We start from the raw sequence: 19112 nt of genomic DNA, 5'->3' as shown, positions 1-19112 counted from the left end.
GGGAATGGCCTGAAGTTGTGTCAGGGGAGGTTTAGGTTGGATATTAGAAAAAGGTTCTTCACCCAGAGGTTGGTTGGGCACTGGAACAGGTTCCCCAGGGAAGTGGTCACAGCACCAAGCCTGACAGAGCTCAAGAAGCATTTGGACACTACTCTCAGGCAAATGGTGTGACTTTTGGGGATGGTCATGGGCAGGGCCAGGAGTTGGACTTGATGATCCTTGTGGGTCCCTTCAAACTCAGCAAATTCTGTGACTCCCCAGGCCTACACTGCTATAGTTTCCCTCACATAGCAATCTCAAACTTTGAAGACATTTGGACCAAATCCTCTATCATAAGTATTAAAAAAATTGTAACGTTGACATTTGATATGTGGCTCTGAGGTTTGATGGAGGGTCAAAACCAGCTATGTAGGATGTGAAGCAGAAACATGCCCTGGATTTTGCAGCAAACACCAGTGCAAGACATGCTCTGGGATATATTTTCTCATTATCTTCTGTTACCTTTCTTTTGTTCTAAAAAAATATTTAGGGCAGGGTCTTGAGACTGTTTTTATGCCTCAGGGAGTTGCTGGCTATGAAAGTAACGTGGTGGAGTCCCCTTGGCCACTGTATATGGATCAGAGGCCAGTTTTGATGTGTTTTTTTGGTCTGTGTTTAGTTGTTGGGCAAGTTGATTACTTACAATATTCACAGAGTGGTATAATTGTTCCCCCTAACTCATCAGTTGCAACAGACAGAAAACTCTTCCTGATTTTGACTGTTTTCCAAGCAAAGCTGAATGAGCTAACTGGCTTAAAAAACAGGGCAAAATGAAAGAGATGATCTTCTGCTTTTACACTGAAAGCAGAAAGTTAGATGAAACTAGGGTTTTTGTCAGGAAAGCGATTTGGAGGTCGTAAGTCTTTGCTTTGATGGGTTTGCTATTTTAAGGGCATCAAACAAAGCAGCACTGCTTTTCCACAGACACCGAATGAGTATGCAGTATTCTGAAGGTGTATAAAATGCTTAAAAGCCTACATTCAATGCATACTTTAACCAAAGCATATTAATGTCTCATTAAAGTAATGTGTGAACTGAAAATATAATATATGAAGTCTACAGAGTGGCATCGCTTAGTAGATGGTCCCAATCAGTTGCAAGTAGTGATCAACGGGAAAACACCTTATGAATGAAATGATCCAAATATGTGAAATCCTCTCTATTGTATTTAATCTAATTTTGAGGACAAAATTGCTGGACTCAGTAATACTGAAATTAAGAAATTTATACCTAAGGTAGAAAAAAAGGAGTATGTTTTCTACAAAACCTTTGTGATGTATCTCTAAGTAAAGTGCTATATGTAGGAGAAGTTTCAAATTGCACCATTTCTATTTTCTACTACTGCCTGTACAGAACTGGGAGTAGATTTTTCCACTTGGTAAGGGGTTCTGAAAGTCCTAATGCTTCAGAGATGTCTAATCAATTAATAAATTAACGTGAAGCATTATCTGTCTCCTACTGCATGACTGATAACAGCTTAATTGCTTGGGCTGTCAGAACACGTAACATCAGGGTATTTTAGGGAAGTGTATTTGATTCAACAGATGTACTGAAAACCTCAATAGCAGAACTGACTCAAAATATCTGAATTTATGTTCCTCAAAGTAAGTGCATGTTCTCAAAACTTATATTAGTGAGTTAGGTATGCTATGGAAATAGTTCAAGTGGTATCTAAGTATGTGAAGGCTAGTGTGGGTAACAGAAGATTTAGAGTTTTTCTAAAGTATGGGATAGTTAGAGCTTTTCTGCTGCACTAAAATAAATATTCAAAGGACTGAGTGGTTTAAAAGTCCCTGTTCTCAAGAGAGGTTCCTTTTCTTTTCAGGGTCAAGGGGTGGTTAGCCATCCCTTTTTAAGTTTTACTGTCGTATGTGCTGTAAATCTTTTGATAGTACATCTGGGGAAAGCACTCTTTTGAGGATCATAAGCAACTGGACTTCAGTTTTATATCAGTGGCATTAGGAAATTGTGACAGCTAAAATAACTTAATATCTGTTGCTGACCTTTTTCAATGATATTTAGTGTTGGAATGCTATTGGAATGATTCCTTGATTAGTACCATGCAGAAATTGAAATTGTTTGGTGAATCAGGGCCTAAGGGGGATATTTAGAAACTGATCAGCAAATGTGTGTCAGCCTCAAGTAGTTCAGTTTGGAAATCCAGTTTAGATCATTATTTGTTGTGAGGAAAACAGAGAATTACCTCAAAGCAGCACATCTCCACATATGGAGTGCTGATCTGGTTTGTTTGTGTCCACTGCCCCATTATTGCCATTCCTTTTCTTCAGTGCTCCTCTTTGAGATCTCTTCTACTTCTCCAACAGGGAGACTTTGTTCCAGTAACCTGAACAATATTTAATACAGCTTGATGATCTATGACAATTAAATAGTAAAAAATTATAAAAGTGACACAGAGTGGTTCATTTACATTGTTAGACAGAGAAGTATTTTACTGTGCTCACTTGTGGATTTTTGTTTCCTTATTCTGAAATTACATGCGTGGGATAAATGAAAGGATAAAATTATTTACATTTGATGATGATAATTCAAGTTACAGACAAAGATATTACTTTTTACCTTTCCATTCTGCCTTCAGAATAGGGAAATTTTCCGATTTTCCTTCACCTTACCTCCACAGGGATGAGCAGGACAGATTATCTGTGCTTGCCTTGTATGAATACAAGTGATGAGGCTCCATTGAATTTGGTCTTGGCTTTCTGCCAGCTCCATGTCTCTTGGTATTTAATTTCATATTGAAGAGAAGAATAGAACAAAGGGTACTGATAATCTGTCATGCTTTAGGATGGCTGTTGCTTTCAGGTATGCTCAGAAAAGTTTCAGCTCTTTGAATTGCAGTAGTTGTTTCCTTTGGTGCCTTATAATGATTTGAGCTCTTTGCCTGAAGATATTGTCCTAGGTACCCCTCTGACATGGGGTCATGTTCAGTGTTCTAATTCTTCTCTTCAAAGCACCTAGCAGCAATATGCCCAAGGAGGCACTGCTTTGCTGTGATATCCAACTGACATAAAATTCTGCAATAGATCATGACAAAAACATCAAATCTCTTAAGAGGACAGTTGATGTGCTTTATTGCTGACATGGTTTTGGACAGCTGCAGATTCACTGCCTCTAAGAACCTAGTATAAAACTCACTTCTCTTTAAAATTATTTTTCTGGTGTCAACGTGTAATAAAAAGAAATTCTAAATGTATGCTCTCATCCTACTTCCAAGAAAAAAAAAAAAAGGAATACCAACATATCACAATGCTCCTAATGTGTGAAAGTGCCCTAATGATGAACCTGGCATCATACCTGAATAGACAAACTAAAATGCACAGAAATCATCCAGGATATAAAGTGGGTCAAGACCTATTTCACATCCTCCAAAAGAAGGTGTAGAAAAAAAAATCTGTATCTTCTATAAGTGTTATAATACTGAGCACTCCAGAAGTTTGTTATTAAAAAAAAAGTAAACTCAACAGTTTGCTAAATTTGAGACTAAAACTATAGTCTTCCACCAGGCAATTTACTGCAGTTCATTGATTCAATGCTCAGCACAGCCAAACTGCTGTGCATTGCAACTTGTCGTTCAGTTCTTCTAGTCCATTTTCTGGTTACTTTTGGGCACACAGCTTAGCACTCTGTGGATGCAAACTGAGATACGATGGGAAACCTTGTGCAGCTTTGTGCTCCTCTTGCATGGCATAGGGATTGGAGAGCCCTCACAGAGATCAAGCACTGATGTTCAAATGTAAGCTCAGTCAAAGTGGAATTGCTAAATATTTTCACAGTAAAAAAATTACTAACTAGAACTCTACTCAGAAAATTAAAAGTATCTTTCTCACTTACTTTTTAGTGATGAAGTAAAATTGACAAACAAACAGTACTCTAATTTTTTGTTTGTTTGTTTGTTACTTAGGAATGTCGTGGTCTTTACACAAGAATTAAAATGTGTAATGTAGGTCATATAATATTAACACTATCTATGGAACATATTCTGCCTTGGAGCATGATGGTGAAGTAAACATTTAGAGAAAGTTGATGTCATTCTGTGGTAAATAGGTGAATTTCCTCTGACCTGAACCTAGTATCTGAAAGCTTAGAAATCTTTACATTGGTCCTTGACTTTTTTTTCTTCCTAGTGTGTTATTCCTAGTTTTTCCTAGGTATCATCTGCATTCCTTTCCTTTTACTTGGTTTTGTTCATTTTTAAATTTCTACATGTCTGACACTACATGCTCATAGTACTTTTTATTTTCCACAGCTGATTTAATTTTAATTTAATAATAACAGAAGGACCAATATATGAAATACAGGTGGATAGGTAGGCAACAAAATAGGACAGCCAGCTTACAAAAGAGAAGGAATGTTATCAGCAAATGAATAGCAAGTCACAACACATCTGATTTACTTTAAAACTTCTGTATTTTTTACACGTTGCTCAATATTTATCAGTTTCACCAGCCTTGAAATGGGAACAGTTGCTTTGAAAAATGGACTCAAGTTATTTCATTTCACTCTACTCTCTAAACAACCATGTGTCTTCTGCTGAAATGCTATTTTGTAACTTCAGTGAGGACCCTTAGTAAATTATGACCTGGCCCTCTCCATCCCACTGAACAGTGGGAAGTGGATAGTTTTCTAGCATAGCAATACTTTTCAAAATATAATGGTGCCAACCATTTGCTTCATTAGATGAACATGGAGTCAAAGTTATAAATCCTTTGGTCTTGCAAGTGCCAAGGTTAGTAAAGTCTAGGCCTCATTTGGTAGAAATTAAAATCTGGATCAAAGGTGTCAGCTCAGGCAAAAATAACTTATTTTCCCTTGCTCATAACCACTTCCATTACATCATTCCTTTATGTTTGAAGGGGGTTTTTGGCATGGTTGTGGCATAAGAATGCCACAAGTTCTGAGCAGTATGGATGAACACTTAAAAAAAAAAAAAAGCTGGTATGAGAACAGATACAGACTGTGGCATATCTAGTGTAATACTCATTAGGACCATTTTACAGCAGCCATTTAGGCAGAGAATTTGTCAGGTATTCAGTGTACCCTGAGCTCTCTCATCTATCCATTCTGAGCCTGTAATGTGCTGAGGCTGAATGAGCTTGCATTGAATGTGTGTTTAAGAAATACTAGACAGCCCAATGTTTTAGTCTGTTACAATTACTGATTCTCTGTTAAACATAAATAACAACCTTGACTGGGCTGGATGGACAGGCCTTGTGAAAGAAACTTCATGTTTGGGACATAACTTGGAGGCATGCCACAAATACATTTCAAACCCCATCCAAATATCCTCCTGTGCCCGCTCTGCCTTGGTAAATCTCAACCTTTTTCCTCCCTGCTGTGCAGAGTCTAGCCATGTTTTATACGAAGTACTCTCCATATACTTTTTTATTTACCCTCTTTCTGTTTTTATGTGTAGGTCTTCCATTGCTGAGAGTTTAATATTTTTCAGTCCCACAGTTGTGTGGCTGTATTGTAATTATGCACATGTGCATGATTACAGGGACCTCAGTGCATTTGCAATTTAGAGCATCAGGATCAGGACTTCAGTGTTTAATCTTTCAGTTCTTCTAGGAAACAAGATTTTGCAGAGGGAACACCATTACATGAACAAACAGTAATAAAAAATATTTACTCCTAGTAAACTTGGGCCTTGATCCAGTTTTTGACTCTTATCAGCAATGCTTTTGCAAACTGGCAGGATTGTTTCTGATTTAAGCTGACACAGGATACATTTTCGAGTCTGTGTTCTTGTTGGGATCCCAGATGTTAGAAAAGTAAATGATCTGGAAAGTTAAAAAATAAAAAATAATGACTGCAATGGAGTTGAAGAATGTGATATTGAATATATCCTGGATGTTTGTGGTGCTGTTTGTAAACATGATCAATCCCATTTATTGTGCAAGTTAAACATGTCTAAATGTGCAGGTTTTAGGCTTCATATTTTTGATGGGAAGCTGCACAGATTTGTGCTACTTTTTCCCACCTTACTGCTCTTTTCTTTTTCTGAGTAGTTCTGTACTGACAACAGAAACCTTACTATTCTGATAAAGCACCTATAACCTAAATATTTAGAATTGTCTTTGATCTGGAAGTCTACCTACCCTTTCAATCCATTTTTATATTATGAAATATTGAAGTTTTGAATGACATTTATCATCCTTCAGCTTAAAGAGGAAAAGTCATCGCTGGTAATAAATGGATACAGTCATACTGCTATTGCTGAAATAGCATCAGCTTATGGGACACACACACACACACGGTGACTTTGGTCCAATATTGGTTTTTTCCCTACATCAGTAGGATTACACTGAGAATCGTATTTTTTTTTCTTCTACATAATACTACTAGATATTTTCAGCAATTGAAAATCAGTAACATTTTATAAATAAGCATATTGTATAAACTCAAATACGTATTCCTTTGGACCTTTAAATCCTGCTTTCAGCATAAAGACAGATTATTGGTGTAGTAAATTAAAGCTGCCTTACTGCAGCTATTTTGTCCAATGTTCTATCGCAGACCCATATTAATATTTTATCCCCTTTAATATCATTACATGATGCAGGCTTAATTTAAATAGATTTGACGGGCCTCTTGGTTGGCTTGACAACCAGAGGGAGAAATTAATGTTCTGCATTTAATCTCAGCTCAAGGCGCTAAATTATTTTGGAGGTTGAAGCTGTCATGCATATCATGCTAAATTATTGAATGTAATAACGATTAGCCCGGTGTCTATTTATAGATTATTTTTTTTCATTATTGTTTACTTCATGCATCTTCAGCTAATTTTGAAGGGAACATCTTAAGTTTTCCCCATACAGTACAGTGCTACTACATCTTTCACAGATGCAGCACTGGAGGTTATTTAACCAGCAGCAGAAAAAGGAGGTGATGGAGCTGGCAATCTTTAAAGCTATGGAAACAAAAGAGCTTTTATGCTCATGAATTTTTTGATGTACAAAGATTGTAACATAGCCTTAACTACTTCAGTTCAAAAGTATTTAACTTTGAAAATTCATAAAGGAAAGAACTGTTTTCTTGTTTTTACTATTATTGAAGAGACATAGATCCCAAGGAGGATCTGAACTGCTAAGCACATAACTTAGAAATGGCAGCTTAGAGCTTAAGGACAGTGGCTTGCTAACTTAAGAGTATCATATGCTTTAGGAAAAATGTCATGCATGATACACTGAACTATAAAATGCTATTAGTGGTTGTTTAAAGACTGCTATAATAGGAATTGTAACTTTAAAAATAGAAATAATATAATTATTCTCACTGATGACAGTACATGTTTGCATAGTTTTACATCTCCTCTACTGTGTTAATTTGTCCTGCTCAATAGTGTCAAGAAGTGTGATAATTAATATACTTGTGAACAATGTTAGGCTATAGGTCAGTTTTTATAGTGAGGGCTCTGGGGAAAACCAGTCTCTAAAAGTGAGTGTGTATGACACATCACTGTCTTCTGAATTGCCCCTTCTCTCACCTGGCATAGGAATCAGTTCCTGTCTGATCCCACTGTTTGTGTTTTATTCTCATCCTCTGAGCATAAAAATAAGAAGTACTTTATCTGTATCATTTAATAGCAATCCCAGTATGATGCTCTGTGAAGTTAAGCTTCTGTTTCCCTGAAGTGGCATGAATTGTGACCAATGCATTATAAGGAAACATGAATATCTGGAAGACACTGCCGTGGGTGGTGATGGTCCAGAAATATTTCTGTGCTGCAAAACTGTGCATGCTTATCACAGAGTGATACCGTTGTACTGGCTGTATATGAGTTTACACATTTTTTGTTTGGATGCATAGCAACAAAGAGAAGTCATCCTATGCTTTGTTTTGTAGGGTGCATTGAGTTTAATTTCCTTAAAATTAAATTTTCCTTTGGGTTGTTTTTGTTTTGTTTTGTTGTGGTTTGTTTTTTTTTTTTAAATGACCCTCTAAACCCCAGCCCATATCCATTTCACACTAGCTCTTTAACTGCTGCAAGTGCATTGTTGTAGCATAGGACTCGAAACTTTCCTCTAGTAGAATCTATTGAATACACTGAATTATAAATAGGAATGGATAGATGAAATAATTGCATCAGGACACAAATGTCTCTAGCAAAGCTGGGGATAAAGGCTTAGGCAGCTCAACTCAGTGTGCCTTGATCCCAGTCCTCCTTGACTCTAGGGAGGAGAATTGTGTCCCTTCACTTCAAGAACCAGGTTGTCTTTTCTAAAGATTTTCCATTATTTGATACAATTTCTCCTCTTTGAGATTGGAAAGGGAGATGGGAAGAAGCAAATTCTTTCTTTTCTCTTGAACACCTCCTCCCCCCCCCTTTTTTTTTTTATGTTGTTATTTTTATTCTGATAGTTATAAGTAGAGAAAATATTCCTAATGCTGACATTAATTCCTCTGTGGACTGGTTCCCACTTTTCTCTAAAATGTATTGGAAAAGGAGGGGAAATACTGGGGCAGGATTAAGTCTGTAGTCCTTTTAGTGTTCCCAATATCCTGTCTCTCATGATTGCTAGGAATTTCAGAGGGTTTTTTGTAAAGAAATCAAACCAAAACCCAAAAACCCCCAACCCAACCAAAAGAAAACCAAAAAAAAACCCCATGATGATTGTTTTCAAATAGCATCATAACTTCTCCTTTTTGTGGTTTTGCAGTTTCTATACTGTCTTTTTATCCTTCTTACATTTGTGGCAGGAGAGCCTACCCATGATAAGACCAGCAAAATGCAAGCTGCCAGCTGCTGGCACCAGGATGCTGTCTTGGTCTTAAAGTATACTAAGACCATCCTGGTTCACCAGACTTTGAATACACATCCTGCTACAGACACAGGATTTGACAGATAAGCTGATCTGCTGGCTTATAGATCTGTGACTAAAATCACTTTGTACTCTAGAAGTCCAGTCCATTCTCATGCAGCCAGGTTCTTCTGACAAAACCCTTCTCGAGGTGTATGTGTGGAGATTCCTCACTTGGCTGGAGGTGCTGTCCAAAGATACTCCTCGAGGTCGAGCGAAAGATCTCCCCACGAGAATGGTATTCTGAGAAAGTATTCTGAGAGTGTACAGCTGGTACATGCAGATCCATGCAAACAGTAGGAGCCAATGTACGCTTTGTTTGCTTCTTCACTATTTATTATTTGGTTTGAATTACCTAAAATGCGTATTCCCGAAAAGATTTATTTTTTTTCCTTACACATGATTTCTCCTCCAAGTCAGGTAGCACTTCCTGCAAAAATTGTTGGGTTTTTGCTGTGCACTGTGAATTGCTGATGAAAAAATTGCACAGCTTTATAGCAGGCTAGAATAATGTAAGTCGTAGCTTTCTATGCTGTGCTTCTGTCACTGTCTTTTCCAGGGAATTAACATGATGTGCCCCTGTTAAACAGTTAGGGCATTTCTTCATAAGCAAATAGGAATCTGTCCTTCTATCTTATGAGCAAAATTGAATGAACTGAATATGATTAAATAGTCTCCTTTTTAGTTTGGTCAGCTAATGTGGCTTTAGGTTTTCTAGCCTGCTCCTAAGCAGTGTTATTCAATCATGTCACACTCATTCAGCTGAGTAAACACAGCTAAAAAAGCACATTGAGTTTTTGCCTCATTGAGACCCAGTCTTAGATAAGTTAGTTGGGAAAGGGCCTGAAGATGCCAACTTCAACCTTAGGTACTTGAAAGTCAATAGTATTTTTGCTCTTAACTTCCACAGGATCCCAAACATAGTATAAGAACATGATTTCTCAAGCTATTTCACTAATTAAAAATTGATTTTTGGCTTTGTGTGGAATAAAGTTGCTACATACAAAGTTGTAGGTTTTATGTTTCCACACTGAAAGCCCATTTACCATACAGCTCCTACAAGATATGAGCTGGGAATAGTGGTAAATCTAATTCTGCTTTAAAAAAACCACAGAAAATACTGCCAACGATTGTGTACAACAACTATGTACACAATTGTCTAGGACCTGCAAGAATTTCACTGACTTTAATATATAACACTTCCTAAAACTGCCAGAATCACTGTTAGCTACACTTTTTGGGGGAGGCAAAATCCAATTTCTGACTATATACCTTCTGTTGTTCTTTTTTTGGCTAAAATTCTAGGACTTAAGTTCATTTTGGGCTGCCATTTTTTCACTGTCCATGATGATTTAGATTAGTTCTTCCTAATGGGAGACAATAAAAATCTTCTGGCTTTAACTGTTTGTTCCTTCTCACATGGAAAAACATTCTAGTTGTCAACAGACTACTTTACAGAAACAGTGATGTAGGATGTCTCTCCCAGCATCTGTTCAGCAGCAATTGGAATCTGAGCAGATTCATTTGATTCTGAGCTGCTCCAGTAAAAATTTCTAAATGAAGAACTTTTTTTCATGACCTATTTCCAGTTTGTACAACACATTGAAGTTCATAGCTGAATTGAGAGGAAGGTCTATGTTTTACTATTGAACAATTCTAGTTATTTCTTTAGTAGACTCTCAGGAATACTATTTTTTTTTTTAAATTTTTCCTTTTTTTTTTCCAGGCAAGTGCAGGCTGGCAAGTGTACATGAAACCTCCGAATCTGCAGTGGGTGTGAAGCATGGTGAGTGTATGACTTGAATGCTGCAAACCTAAGACTGCTTAAATGACATTACATGAAGTTTTCCTACTAAGTTAAATGGAAAATTCTCAGTTCAGCACTAACATTTAAAGCTTCAGTGTGTCTGCCATTTAACATCCTACTCTGTTTTTCCTCATTGTGACTTGCACTGCAGTGGGCAGAGTGTGAGTTGGTCACAGGATGAGCTTTCTAGTTGTAAGCTGTTAAGCAAAGGGAGAGACAGTCTGGGGAAGCTCTGGACACTTAGCGGGATGTAAGAGGTTAGTCACATGTCTCAGAATGGTTCAGGTATTTTTGATCCTGTTTTAGGACAAGGATGTGGACTAGATGTCCCCTTCAAAGCACTGCCAAGGGTATTTTCTGATGGTTCTGGCTTAGCTGTATTATACCTTAGAGTGAGCGCATCAGTATGGGCAAGGGCAATATAACAAAGAAGAGAACTTGAATAGAATGCACTTAAACCATTACAATGTATTTCTTTGTGTCATTCAGAGGTAGAACATCTGTGTGTTTTTTAACTTTCCACTAATGTAGATATACCCTGAAAGGTTGTATTTGCTCAGATAATAGCATTGAATTGAAAAAACAAAACTATGGAAAAAGGTACTGTTGTCTCCTTACAAGACGTAGAAATCTGATGCATAATGATATTTGGAGTTAATCCAGGATGTGAACCAGTATCATTAACTCATTGACCACAAGGAACATTTGCTTAGCTGCTTGTCTCCAGTGTATCTATAAAATGTGTGTCCAGAAATGTGTCAGAGTCATCTTGCTGTTGTAGTGTTACAGCACATGTTGTGCCTTTAAGCTTTTAACACTGCTTTTAATGATCATGTGCTTACTAACTTGGTTTCTTAGCTTCAATAATTAAAGTAGAGTATGCGGGTTAACTATTATCACTTGTTTGTAGGAGAAAGCTGATGAGAAAGCTTCTCATTTTGCAATTTTTCCTAGGGAAAGGGACAATATTTTTCATATTTCCTAGAGCAGACAGCCTTTTTTCTATGCTGCTGTTCAATAGGATGAACTAAGCTCTCTGAGATCAGCAAAAAAGGTTGTCAAACGACAGTAGACTATTAAAAAGGATTTAAAAAAGTAGCTAGCTAAACATTTTAATAGAGTAGATATTTTACTGTTGAAACATTCCTGTATAAGCAATTCTATTGCCTAAAGTCCACAAACTTCTAATACTCCTTTCATTATTTTCTATAATTTCACATCATATTTACAGTTACCTAGAATTTGGAAATCCCATTGAATAAAATCTAGTTTGCTTTCACTTCTTAGTGGTGATTCTCCTGTGTGTCTTACCTTCCACTGACCTACATTCGAAGTGCAGCTCTGTGCTGAAAAGCTGCAACTGGCTGTTGAAAAGAATCATTTAAAATGGACCTGCTGCTCAGCATACCCTCTTAGAGTGAAAAGTCAGCAAAAAAAAAAAAAATCTGCTTTTTCCTGTGCACAACTTGGAGGTGATAGTCTTTAAAAGAAGTAACAAGAAATTTGCACTGAGTGGTTGTTGAGCTTCTGTAAGAACATGGAAGTGTTTAATTGCAGAAAGTGGGATGGTAGTGGTTGCACAAACCCCAGTAAAGTGGGGCAGCAGAGTTTGTACCAGCAGAAAACCTCTCCTCAACTGTTTAAGATCTGCTTGGAGGCAAATCAGAGACACAGTCAATCCATCACATTGCATAAGCAGTGCTGGTGAGTAGCACTGGAACAGGGCCTGAAAGATATATCGGATTTTTTTAGCTTTCCTGGCTGGCTGACTTTTCTTTGAAGGAAGCTTATTTGAAAGTGGTATTTATGTTTGTATTGACTGTCAAGGAACATTCTGGATTGAAACACTAGGCAACTGTGCAGCTAGAGATATCAATTTCTTCTCTTATTTTCTTTGTGTTTTAGCTTCCCTGTACGTAGAGTAACAGTATTTTTGGTATCAACTCTGACTCTGAGTTTTCTTTAACCATTATCAGGGTTAGAAGTAGAAATAGTGGTAGATGGGAAAGAGAACGGAATAACAAACTTTGGAGTACCTAATCAAGAATCATTACAGACAATTGGAGAGGGATCAAGGATAAGTCAGTGAAGCTATGGAAATTGATTTATTTAACAGTAGAATGACATTCAATCCATTTTTCTGTAACTGTGGTGAAGAAATGATAATGATGCTGTGCTTTGTGGAAATAATTTTCTGAGAGCAATAAGTTGGATAAACTTTGACAATATTTTGCAAGATTTGAGACTTACTCAAAGTTTTTGAAGTTTGTGGGATCCCTAATTGAAACATGTTTTAATGGAGCACCATGGTAAGAAAAGACTGCCAGTACATCTTGGCAGGATGTGGAAAAAGCAGTGAGAATTTGCATGCTGCAGAGTAAATCAGGCTGTAAACTTGGAAGGGAAAGAGAACAATGATATCTTCGAACCTGATAAGGAGCTATTAATTTAGTTAAAAGAAGGTAGAAAGAAATTATGTATAAGGCTTCAAAAATCACAAAAGAAAACCCTGTCTTAATCTGTGTCCAGGCTTTGGACAGACAACTGTGAGATGTGAGAGAGGCGTACAGAAACCTGAAAGTAGGAATGGTACCTGGGGGAAGCAACATGTATTTTGTGTGGCAGAGGAAAGTGAAGTGAGAGAAATTTTCCATAGACCTTTCTATCTAGTGACTAAACTGTCACCTTGAACATAAGTGAAACTTAGATGCTTCTAAATTTGCCCAGTCATGCAGAAAACAATGCACTGTAAGGAAAGTTACAATAAAGGATGTATGACTCAATCACGTTGAACACAGACCGGTGTTTGTGTCTTAGCTTGTGCAGTGGGGGAACATGCTTACTAAACATGTCCCTGAGCTAGATGGGATTGCTTCAGGAAATGAAATTATGTATTCCAGGGCTGAAAATAAGCCAGAAAAACATTTCATGCTATCATAGAATGACATTAACTGCTGTAGATAAAGTGTACAGAAAAAAGCCAAACTAAGTGAAAATATGGAAATATTCTGGGACAGGCCAGGTTCTCAGAAAGGAGGTAAATCATCAACCCAAGAGAGCATTATCCATGGGGGAACCAAATCACAGCAGTGTGAAGGGCTGAGCAAAACATCAGAGACTAAAACTGGCGAGGTACATCTCTTTATATGGATGTTGCTATCATTGACTGCCTGACAACTTTGACTTACATGTTGTTTTATCAAGAGTCCCTCTTTCTTTCAAAGAAGGGAATGATTAGAGCTAGTTAGAGCCTGACAGATGGAGATCCTTCCCTGCTTCTCATGTGTTCCCTTTTCAAAAGTAATTTTGGTTTATGTACCCAATAAAAATATATAAAAATCATAGTCGCAAGATTATACTGAGTGTTTTTCTTGATTGCTTTCATCTCAAATACTGAAGAATGTAATTTGTAAGGCTGTTACAGTGCTAATTGGATGTGTTCTTTTCTCATCTGTATTCTCTCTTAAATATCAATGAAGTGCTTTTAAAATTTTTATCAATGATATCAAAATGATATCAAATGTCACAACTTTTCTTCCATATTTTATTTTTTTCCGTTAAAAAAACCCAAACCAAAACAACAACAAAAATTGCTTCGTCCACTAAATCAGTTTGGCTAAATCAATTAACTGCTTCAGCTCCTATAAACAAGATAGTTGTAAGCAAATTATGAAGAGACAGATGTGAAATCTTTTCTCCTCTCTTCATTACTGTTAATTATTATGGCAGTTCTATAGACAGGACTAGAAGGCTGTTTTGGCTTCAGAGTAATTTGGGCTGTGAGCTGGGCTACTCAGGGGGCAAATATCAAGCTAATTTCTAGGAGAGAAATTTGAAGCTGTGTAGTTTAGGATACTTTAAGCATTTCAAAGTTTCCGCTTTAGGATAAAATTTATCCTGGCCCATGAGGAAAAGCCAAGGGATCTTGAATTTTATACCAGTGTTTCCTTGATCCTCTGACATGATTATGCAGTAATATAGTTCTGAGTCTGGCTCACCAAATGCTTTTTGTACAGTGATAGTATACATAAATGCTAAACCCCACAACTGCAGATGCAGGTAACTCAGCAGAATTTTGACCTTCTATTTGATTGCTTTTCTGTGCCAAAATTTCAGATTCTGATGAAGAGCATCCAATGATTATCTTTTTTTCCCCCAAATCATCTACATAGAGACACGTTTAAAATCTGCATGGATATTTAAATATCTAAAACTTTTCATATCTTTAACATTATCTCTTCAGGCTTTTTTTTTTGTTTGTTTGTTTTGTTGTTGTTGTTGTTTTAAACAGAGTCCTAGCCTGGCACTTTCCATCTTGTTATGGTAGCAAAGTATGAAAAACACATTTTCTCACAAATTCTGAACTATTATAAATTGATTTTGTAGAGGAAGCATCTTTAGTCTGCTAAATTGCATAGCATGTTTTTACACATTGAAAGCTGTACCTTAAGCACACATTACTACACTTTGTTCAAAAAAATTGTACATGAGTTTTGTTGTTTTGAAAAGGCATTGTTGTATTCATAGAGAAGTCCTACGAAGTAACATTAATGGCATGTTCCACTGTTGAGTGGAGGAAATGTATTAGCAGACTAATTTAAAGAGTAGAAAGCTCAAGGAATTAATTTTTTTTTTTTTTGATCTTCTGGATATGTGGTCTTGTTGTCCAGCCATAGATGTAACAGAATGCCTTTCTCCAGGGAAAAGGAATGAAAGATAATTGTTCACACACTTTAGGATAGCAGGTCTGACAGATAGTGGAGCATGTCCTTACCTGCAATGGTCCTGTCAGATCATTTCATCACACATCTAACTCAGAGACCTCCAAAATCAGACATGACCAAGTCATTGTCATAAAAATCTGAATCATGTAAGTGCACATTAGATATAGGATTCAGTTCAAGCTGAAAATAAAAAGTGAATTTCATCTTCTAAGAGCCGTTTGAAAGAATGTTTTAAGAAAAGTGATATGCAAATATGATTGAAGTTGGTAATTAGATATAAATGCTTTTCTTCGGGGAAACTGAACTAGAGTAGAAATCAGAATGCCAAAGACTGTCCCTCTCCAACCTTTCCCAAAAGTTAATACCCATCAGTATTCCATCCCAAGTGCTGGTATTTTTTGCTTTCCTGGAGATTAGTTGATTTAATTATATTTAGTTTATTGATTGAAATCAATTTAGTTGATTTAATTGTATTTAATTACAGTACTCAGTTTCTTGTTCAGATTATTTTTGATTTATTAACAATTGTTGAAAATATTTGTCATACCCAAGATAAAATTCTATCCACAGGGATGTGTGGCAGTATTGGCATGGACTTGAAACAAATTGATTTCTTATCTACTAGACCCTCCTGTAAGCAGTACTTATATTGTATTAAAACAAGAAGTCAGTGAGCCAAATTTTCAGTGAAAGGATGACTTGTTAAGTCAGTTCTTTGCTTGTTAATATGTTAACAGCACAGCAGACTAAAATAATATTAAGTTGCTCAATTAAGGGTTCAGAAGCCAAGAAATGGCAAATCTTAATCTTGTGGATGTGTAATATAACAGTTCCAAATTAGACCAATTTGTACTATCTCAGACCATTCCATGTGATATTTAGTTGGCTAATTTGTTAATCAGATACTTTTTTTAAGGCTTTGTTCTTTGTATAATTCAAAATCAATGCTTACATACAAAAATAATCGTTGTAATATATCGAATCTAAAAAAGGTAAAAAGACAAATCTTTCTTATGTGGAAAAATGTACCTTATCTCTAGAGATATCTTTTGTAAAACCCTTGAAAAGTAATCTTTTTATTTCCCAAATACTTTATCTTGATGCTACATATACACTATGTTTTTTTAGTTTGTTATATCTTGTTTGGAAAATGAACCTATGATTAAAGAAAATGATTGTAATTAAATTATGAGGATTGACACTATGCATGGAAAGTGGATTTGTACTGATAGTTTTCTCTCGATTCTGACAGTCCTGCACTAGTGATTTTTCTGTGATCTCCAGTATCTTTAAGGGAGGTGAGGGTAAAGGGGGGAATAATGACTTTGCTACCAAAGTGTAATTTTATGGTACCAGACTTCCATCAAGTGATATCTAATACTCCTGAAGTGTTTGTCCCCTCTCCTCACAACCCTCTTCAAAGCAGAATTAAGTAGTAGAGATTGGCACTAATGGTCATATTAGAGTAAATTGTATTGGGCCGTAGAAAGGAGGAATGTCATGAAGTCAAAAAGACATTGATTCCATTACATTTTGACCATAATCACATTAATTTTGACCTCACAGTGATAATGGCAAGGGGTAAATATACTGTGTATGTAATGGAAGACTACTTTTCCCAGATGCTACTGCATTGTTGCTGTCTCTTTGGTGCTTGCAATCCTAGTTTATTTGAGGGTTTTCTTTGAAGTGGTCTAAAACAGAGCCAGAGCTCAGGTTTTCTCACTGTCCTTTTTTAAGATTTAAAAATACATCTGATTTGAAGCCACAGACACCCTTATTTGGAAAAAGAATCACACTGATGCTTTACATATATTCATACCTGTGATTAAAAGCTTTTCGCATATTCATCTGTCTCCTTTAGCTGTTCTGCTGTCTCTGTCTGAGAATAACAGTGCTATCAAAGTGACAAAAGGCTAGGCTGTACTCCTAAGGGAAGTAATTACAGCAACGCAGAGCAGAAGGTAAAATTATCATTTGTTTGCTATTTTATAATGCAGTACCAAATATTTATCATAGTATTAGTAAAAAAACCTAAACTTTATGTAGATTTCAGAATATAACAGTAAATGAACTTGTGCTGCAGTGAAAAGCTAGGTTTTCATGAGACCCAAAAGAAATATGTTCTAAACAATGGCTTAGTCACAGGACAAAATACTCAAGATGTAGTATTCTGCTGTCTAGTTTTATACAAAAAAAAATGGCTAGTTTTTTCCATGGGTATTCTTACAGGTTTGGGTAGACTGTTCTTGGGCTAAGCTGTGTCAGAGCTCTCTGTGCCAGAAAGTAGATGTTGGACATATGTCAGAGGAAGGCAATGGTTTTAGGAAGAATGTACCTGGATGGCCTCAGAATCTGTATATTTACCCTAGGTGTCAATGTAAAGGAATATTTTGTTAATCTGCAGTTTTTTGGGATAGTCTGGACCACAGCAGTAGTAAGTTTTCTTGTTACTCTTTCACTCTGTATGCACTTGTCAAGAGATAGCTATGGTTTTGCACCTTTTCCTTATTTACTCTACCACTCTTCATGTAGTATGCACTGTGCTTAACACAGGTAGTTACATATATTTTCGGTACATAAATGACTTATTTCAAACAGCATGCTGGCGAGTTCTTGCAACTTAATGCACAGAGTGATTACCCTACCTTGAACAGGTACAGCCAAGGAAAAGACAGACCTTGGTCAAATCACGTTTTGTTCGTATATGTCAAACTAAATGTTTGTTCATCCCAGGGCAAGCAGCAGGATAGATTGATCAGGAAGTAATCCGGGCCATTTGCATCACTCGGGCAATGAGCAGGCTTTGTGTCCAAGTGGCACAGGGGGGCAGCAGAAGGCTCTCCTGCCCGTGTGATGAAGCAGTGCCGACCCCCGGTGGAACAGAATAAGTATGATGAGCTCTCCGACTTGAGATACGACCTGATGAATGCTGTGTTGGATTTGTTCTCCTGTTCTACATTCCTCTGAAATTTTATCTGTCTGACTAATAAAATTTTGAGGTGTAACGTAGAAGATCTTCAGTGTGATTTCAGTGCAGAGGCTTTAAAAGCTCCAAGCTGGGTTTCTTCTACCATGCTCTAGAGATACTTGTTGCAGCTCTGTGGATAATACATATGGGTCTTAAGTTGAGGTAAGGAGGATAAAAAAAGGAATAAATTAGAATAAAGATGAGGTTCATATGCAACATTTGGATCCATATACTCTTAAGTATGCTCTTAATTGATAAATGCATGCTTGATGAAATCTTTGGTAAACATTCCTGTCAGCTAGTAATGAGTCATGCTCATACACTGAAACTAAAAACGGGAGAATAATGCTCAACTCTTTAGACCATTAATGACTTGATTGATGCATTGATTGAATTTGGTGTATTATGCTAATAGACATCACAAAATGTCTACGAATAGGGTTTTGCATTGATTATACAGCACCATCACATATATTTCATCAAATGTAATTACATTCCGTGCTTTTTTAATCTGCTTCTGATATTTAAGAATCTGCTTTCAGTAACATTTGGAATAAAAAATATTTAGCATTACTTATCTGTAACACACTCCAAAGTACCTTCACCTTATATTTAATCAGCGTGCACGTATCCAGTAAGAAAAAAAATCTTGATTTTCAGATCCCTGGGTTTAAGTACTTGTCTATAAATTTGAATTGAAATCTTTTGAGCCACAAAGCATTTTTCAAGTATGTTTTCTGGAAGATATCTTT

The 19112-nt window shown here is 36.6% G+C and overlaps 1 long non-coding RNA gene across 2 annotated transcripts in view; it reads left to right on the top strand.

The window, feature by feature from the left end:
- Positions 1-19112, top strand: part of LOC126651654 (uncharacterized) — a 304172-nt gene that overhangs the window by 78420 nt on the left and 206640 nt on the right. For both annotated transcript variants that reach the window (XR_007631765.1, XR_007631764.1), the window contains exon 2: positions 10585-10644. This is a non-coding gene — a long non-coding RNA (uncharacterized LOC126651654). The remainder of the gene's footprint in view (positions 1-10584; positions 10645-19112) is intronic.

This window comes from Myiozetetes cayanensis, unplaced genomic scaffold (assembly GCF_022539395.1).
Source record: "Myiozetetes cayanensis isolate MyiCay16 unplaced genomic scaffold, myiCay2020 scf7, whole genome shotgun sequence".
Taxonomy (NCBI): Eukaryota; Metazoa; Chordata; class Aves; order Passeriformes; family Tyrannidae; genus Myiozetetes; species Myiozetetes cayanensis.
Note: the sequence above shows the minus strand (reverse complement) of the source record. Positions and strands in the feature narration are given on the sequence as shown.